The sequence below is a fragment of the Argentina anserina genome, chromosome 7 (genome assembly GCF_933775445.1).
Source record: "Argentina anserina chromosome 7, drPotAnse1.1, whole genome shotgun sequence".
Taxonomy (NCBI): domain Eukaryota; kingdom Viridiplantae; phylum Streptophyta; class Magnoliopsida; order Rosales; family Rosaceae; genus Argentina; species Argentina anserina.
Window position 1 is genome coordinate 10,790,849 of NC_065878.1, and position 7,777 is coordinate 10,798,625.

Consider the following 7,777-nt stretch of genomic DNA (forward strand, 5'->3'; position numbering starts at 1 on the left):
TAGCCACCCGCTACCCAACATCCAAAACAATCTGAGTACCCATGAGCAGATAACCACCCGTTACCTCACATGCAGTACTAAGGCAGACAGACTAGAGCTCTAACTGTATCGTAACTTTCGCTCGGCCAAAGGCTAGGTTCCGACTTGCCAAACACGTACAATAATCTCACATCATATTGTACCAAATCACGTCCGAAGACAAATCAACATTTTAACAATCTCAATGTTAAAATCACGTACAATAATCTCACATCATATTGTACAAATCTAAATTACATGCTCGATATATCTTGTCATCAAAATGACATCATCACAAAAATCATAACAGTATATTATATAGCAAACTATATATATATATGTATTTATTTACTATTTATACGATATATATATATATATAATCCATTATATCTTATACATGTCATAATTTATAAACACGTCCGAAGACAAAACGTTAAACAATCTCCATATTAAGCTCACATGCTTGTCATCGAATTAACCTAATCCAGATGAATTCATAACAGTATATAATATAGAAAATTATATATATATGTACTTATTACCATTTATACAATATATATAGAATCTATTATATTGTATACATGTCGTATTTCAATAATAAAAACTCTTGCAAATATCTTAGAATCACCGCAAGGGTAGATTCATAAATATGTGAGATTTTACTCACCTGATCGAGTCGAGCGTAATCCCACAATTTCCGAAGATAATTCATTTCCTCGCTTTATAGATCACCTTGAAAAGATAAGAAAAGAATTTAGAAACGTTTCGTAAACCTTTAAATGCCGAAACAGTAATAATCGGTTACTGTTCAGCAATTTTCGGTTTTAAGAATTTACTGTTCACAGTTACTATTCACGGTCACTATTCACAGTACTATTCATGTATTACTGTACAAATTCACAAAATAATACGTATTTCTGTACGTATACATACTATTTACGTATTTCTGTACGTATACATACTATTTAAATATAAATACAAACTCAGTAAATAAAATTTACTAAATTACCTTTTACAAATTACTTTTTACAATTACTGAAAGTAATTTATATTTACATTTACCGTACGTAAAATTTAATTACATTTACCGTACGTAAAATTAAATTTACATTTATCGTACGTAAATAAAATTTACATTTACATTTACCGTACGTAAGTAAATTACCTAAATACCATTCTGGAAACACTGTTCACACCACCGCACGTGGCGGCGCGTGGGGTGCACGCGCCACCTCCGGCAGGCCGTGCGTGGCGCTCACGCGCCACTCACTGTGGCAGCGCGTGGGGCCCACGCGCCGACACCCCCAACGGCGCGTATCACGCCACCGCCACCCCATTTCTCTCCTTTTCTTCCTCCTCTTCCTCCCCACGGCCTCACGCCGCCCCTAGACTCTCCCACGCCCTCACACGCGCCGCCCAAGGCGGCGGTACCTCTCCATCACCTCCAACCTCCGATCTCCACCCAAAACATCACAACTCCACGCAAAAATTTATCAACAACATCACAACAACAAACCTAAGCTATCCTCACCTCGATTGGAACTCGAAAACCACCGGAGGCGAGCTTAGATGCGGCGGTGAGAAAAACAGAAACTTGGAGACGTCCGAGCGGCTTCGCGACGGCGGGGCACGGCTCGAGGGGTGATGGAGGCGCCCCTGTGTTGCACCCTAGCCTCGTCGAAGGAGAGATTGAACGGTGGCGGTGTGGTTTGCAGGAGATGCAGGAGCTCAGTGTGGCTTCTTGGCGACGGTGGCGGTCGCGTCCTGGGCAGGAGGGAGAGAAGTCGAGCTTGCGGTGGTGTTGGTGCCGGCGGTGAGGGACACGTCGCCCGGGAGGCGGCGGATCGAAGGGGCGTTTTCTGAGGAGGGGAAGGTGAGTCGGGGAAAGAGAGAGAACCGAGAGAGAGAGAGAGAGAGAGAGAGAGAGAGAGAAAGAGGGAGGCGGTTGTTTGGAGAGAGAGAGTTTTCCAATTATGGAAACCCTAAACACAATTATCCTATTTATACTAGTTTCCAAATCGGAAACTAACTTCCGACGTTAATAACTTTTACGTACCTCGTCCGATTAGAACGCGTCATATGCTCACGAACTCGTATCGACGAGCTCTACAACTTTCGTGAAGAAAGTTTTCGCAACCGAGTGACAGAATAAAAGTCGATAATTTCGTTCGGAAACGTAACGTTTTTTTTTTCTTATTAAACGTTCCGAGAACGTTTCCGTTTCCGTTCCGTAAAGTTGTAAACAATCATATTCATTTAAACTGAATTTCATAACTTTGTAGAATTCAAATTAAATCAGATATTGTTTGAAAAATTTAGAGTTATTACATTCCAAGAAGCCATTTCTCTTTTGGCCTTTCTAGCTTCCACATTTTGCATACATATCCACAAGCGCAGTGCATACATTGGTTAGCATATCAAGCTTCTTCCTCTTTGCAGATCCGTGAACCCAATGTCCTAAATCTAAAGCACCCAAATCAGCTATAGCCGGAAGAATGCTCACAATCGTTACAGCATCTGGTTCAAGTGACAATAGGTTGAACGGTTCAAAAGATATTTGGCTTAGTGATAATAGGTTGAACGGTTCAATTCCTCCATTCTTATTTAGTCTCATGAATCTTCAATCCCTTCATCTATCTAGTAATAATTTGAGCGGGACAGTAGAGTTCCACAAGCTTCTTAATCTACAAAAACTCACCGTTTTAAGTCTGTCTTATAATAAACTGGAAGTGCTCACGGAATCTACATCAATGAATAATGCAACTATTGCAGTGCCCAAGCTTGAGTTTCTAGGATTGAGAGGGTGCAACATAAGAGAGTTTTTAACTTTCCTAAGATCTCAAGATTCATTGGTCAGGTTGGATCTTTATGGAAACAAACTGCAAGGCAGAGCGCCAAAGTGGATGTGGAACATGAGTACGCAAACTCTTGAATACCTGAACATTTCTGATAACTTCATTCGTTATATCATGCATCCAACAATCTACATGGGGAAATTGTATCATTATTTTGCAATATGAGTTCTTTGTTCCACCTTGATTTGTCGAATAATAAGTTGAGAGGGGTGCTTCCTCAATGTTTTGGCAGGTTTAAGAAGCCGGCCGACTCTGTCCTTTAGTATTATAAGACACAATTAACGTAAAAAAAATTATGTAATTAGAATATTTATTTTATATAACTATTTAGAATATTAAAATAAATAAAATACTACAACACATTTGATAATCTTATTTCTAAAACGTTACATATGTCAAACTATTTTTTTATCACTAATTTGATGATATTTGTGACATAATGTATTAAAATAATAATATAATCAAGAGGTTTACGTAAAAAGTCTAATATTCAATTCTCATTATTATAAAAAATTGTATAAATAATATAAAATTACATGTTTAACGAACCGACCCATTCATTTATCATGCACAGGACATACCGGGCCCAAAACAGTCTCGGGCCAGGTCGAGCCCATGGGCTAAAATATCTAAGCCTAGCCCGGCCTATTACAATAACGGGATCGTGTCGGGCCGCTAACGAGCTTAGGTTGTGCTAGACCAATTTTTAACGAGCCAGGCTTGTGCCGGGCACGGATCGTACTGCATACAAAAGCTAAAAAAGAAGAAAATAAAATCTAAACTCCTAAACTCATTCACCGAGGCCTAGGCTGTCACCTCTAAGCACAATCTTAGAGTGAAAATGAAAACTAAGCAAGAACTACAAACAAAAGAGCCCACACACTAACAACCAGCTTAGTAACAAAGCTCAAGAGAGAAGGCCAAAAGAAGCATAGTCAACCTTCGCAGGAATTCGAGTTGAGCTACTGCCTCCTATCACCGCTGGTGACGTCGACCAACTAAGTGGATATAGTAGAGGTTGACCAGATCCATCTCCCCAACATCATCACCGCCATGAAACTCAACAAAGCTAGATCAAAGCAGCATCATACCCATAAGAGCTAAACAACACTGCCGAAGATGATGAGAAAACGTTAATTAAAACGTATATAATAAACTCTGTAAAACATCATCGTTAGTATAGAATAAGCAGGGATCGTTCAGTCTAGGGAATTGAAGGAAACTCTAAACTTTTAGTGTTAACAAATAATTGGGGTTTGAGATTGATTATTAACTACTAAAATAAAATATAAATTACTATTTACATGATCGACTTCTCTTTAACAAACTTAAACCAAATTTACCATTACACCACATAATTTTAAGTTCGAACCTATCATGCATTCTAATTCGACCAATTACATACTTTTTAGACACCAATACAATTAGAGCCTAAGGGGATCATCTAATCATGCAAGATTTCAATTAACATTTAGATTGACTTAGGGCCTAATCTAAATTTTCATGCAATCGAATTTAATAACACTTAGAGTAGAAATCAAACAAGATTACATTTAAGCACGAAATCTTTGTTGGAGACATGTTTCATGTGTGGTGTCACCCACCAAGGTTTCACATGCAAATTTCAAGAATTTTTACCACTTTTAATCAACACAAACCGAACCTACTTAGGGCATGATTTGATTTGTGTCAATATGGTTGATGAATCTAGCACTCAAACACAATCTTAAGGACTACATCCAAGTACTAAATTCATATGCACATATCTGAAAATTATCTAAAAGTATGAGAAAGATGATTAGAACACAACAATAGAAATACAAACTTAAATAATTATAAGAACATAGATTCAGCATAGTCTAAAAAACATATCAAATACAATCTGAAAATTCTAAAACAAATACAAAACCAATATTTCAACATAAACAACAACTTACAATCTTCATAGACAAAAAATTGTAGATTAACACAAATAGACGAAGCCATGGAGATGAGTTGCGAGAATCACACGTTGTAGGAACCTTAGAGGTACGGCTGCAATATATGAAACTCGGTGGAGATGATGATGATTTTGGGGTGGACGGCTTGGCTAATTTGTGAGAGAAGTTTATGGTGGTGTTTTGGTAGAGTTTTGGCTCTTGAATGCTAATGAGAAGTGATGATTTTTCTTTGTGAATGATGTGTTATTTATAGAAGAGTTTTGGCTCTTTAAATATTATAGCTTGAACTTTTTTTTCTCAATTTCTTTCACTTGGTTTTGTCATTGGTAGATGCAATCTCCTTTGATAAATTCATTCTTTTTCTTCTTTTTTGGTGTCTCCTTCTTTCTCTTTTGCATTATCTATTTTTATTCTCTTCATTTTTTTTCTCCTCAAATTCTTTTACTTATTTTTGTCATTGGTGAGTGCAATCTCTTTTGATAAATTCTTTCATTTTCTCCTTTGTAGGTGTCCCCTTCTTTCTCTTTTGCATTATCTCTTTTTATTCTCTTCATTTTTCTTTCTCTCTTTTTCTTTCACTTATTTTTGTCATTGGTGGGTGCAATCTCGTTTGATAAATTCATTCTTTTTCTCCTTTGTAGGTGTCTCATTCTTTCTTTATTTTCCTCTTTTACTTGACTTTTCCTTTATTTTTTTCCTTCATTGTACCATCTGAAAATAATAAAAGATAAGATAATTCATATAAAAAGATCAAGTGAGTTACTATAATATGAGAGTAAGATTAGGAAAATTACGGAATAGAAAACCAGATTCAGAATTGAACACCGGCAAGACTTAACCCAGCCAATCCTGAATAAGAGCATTGGCAGATCCGAAGCAATGAGTCTAACTAGAGAAGACCCAAATCCTATGTTGCATGCATACGGCAATGAGAGGCGTGTCGCCGTGTCCAACACGTTTCGACACGCCGATACTACACGATACACATTTTTTACGTATCGGACACGCCACTTGGCGTATGGTAAAATCTTGACTTTACGATACGTTGACCGACATGCCACATCAGCATTATATACGCCACATCATCATTTTGACAATTAAAAAAAACATAAAAACGTAATTACCTAAATCTCTGTTTCAAAAAGAACTTTTCTTTCTTGCCGTTTTATGCCTCAGTCGCAAGCTCTCCTTTGAATCTCAGGCACCTAAGAGTTAGACGCAACACCTACCACTTACCCTAGCTCCTAGATATCTCAATCAGTCGATGATGACAAAGGATAGAAATTAGAAAGTGATAACGAGGCAAATATATTTCATGACTGTCTCGGTAGCGCAACTCGGCGACTCCTCTTCTGGTCAGCGAATCCTCTTCTAGTCGGCGACTCCTTCTCTAAGTTCTGTTTCTCCCTCTGCTGATGGCTCTAGATTAGGATCTTCATAAGGTAATTCAATTTGTTTTACTTCTGTAAGTTATATTTATCAGGATCTCCGCATGGGTGTTGAATGGGTGATCTGGTTGATAGTTAAATGGGTGTTGATCTGGTTTTTAATGGGTAGTTAGGTAGTGGTTGATCCTTAGCTTTTACTTCTGTAAGTTGACTAAGTTCTGTTCATTGCATATTAGTGATATTACTAAAAATTTGTAGTAGTTCAATTATTTTTGATGTTGGTATTTGAACCCCTACTACTGGACAACTACACTGAATCATTGCATTGAAAAGATTTATGTCAATAGTATTGGTGTCTTAAGGGATGATAGCAACCGAAATGTGTAAGCAACATGGTATAGCAGTATATGATTACTTGATATATATGATAGGAACTTAGGACATAACTCCACATTGATTTTCTGCATCAAATTATGTGTCAGGCCTTATGCTTTCATATCTTTGGGCAGTGTGTTGAAGAAGTATCCATTTAAAATGGTATTGGCTATTACAGATTGTTGATGTTGACTATTGATTAATGATTATTGAAGTAGAAGTAATTAGATGTGATGATTTCCTAAGTTATTGATGCCTTTTTGAGAAGTTTAATTTAACTAGGGAATGAGAACTTTGTAGTATGATGTTAAACTATGTACTTTGTCACTTGCATTTTGACTATTTGATGTTATTTCTTAAACATTGTTATGCAATTGATGGATTTTATAACTTTATAGAGTTATTGTTAATTTATTTTATGTACTAAAAATATATATAAATATTTTTTATTTATCGTGTCGGAGCCGTGCCGAAAGAGGAGTTTTTGAGATTTTACTTTTTAGTTTTTAAATGAACTAATTTCAGTTTATCACCCTAAATTTTACACCCAAAATCAGCTTATCCTTTAAATTTTTATCTTAATCAGTTAACCCCATATACTTTCAAATGTCATCAAAGAATGACAAAATCCAGATTTTCTTGGTTAAAATCTAATGAAAACTTATCAAAAGAAGACTTCAAATCATATATGCAAGACCAAAAAAAATTTCAATAATTATTGATATAATCCATATAAAAATTTGAATTTTGATTTTTGTTGATGTCATTTGAAAGTATATGAGGCGAACTGATTAAAATAAAAGTTTAAGGGATGAACTAAATTTGAGTGTAAAATTTAGGAGAGTAAACTAAACTTTATTCCTTTTAAATTGCGGTTATTTCTATTAACACTTGTGACAAAACAGTGGGGGGGGGGGGGAGTTTTGAGAGTGAGAGTGAGACCATGGCTAGTACCTAGTAAAAATAGCAAAAGTTACTACTAAAGCTGAATAAAAGCTATTGTTAATATGAGTTTTTTAATATGTATTATAGTATTTTTGAAAAAAATAAAAACTACGATCAAACATATTAAAAACTACTGAATTGAACAAAAGCTATTGTCACCAGGAATAACATGTATACTTACAGGAGGAAATACATGCAGTTAAGTCTACATATATAGAAGATTAAGCGTATCACAATGAAAAAGTTACTCAATGAA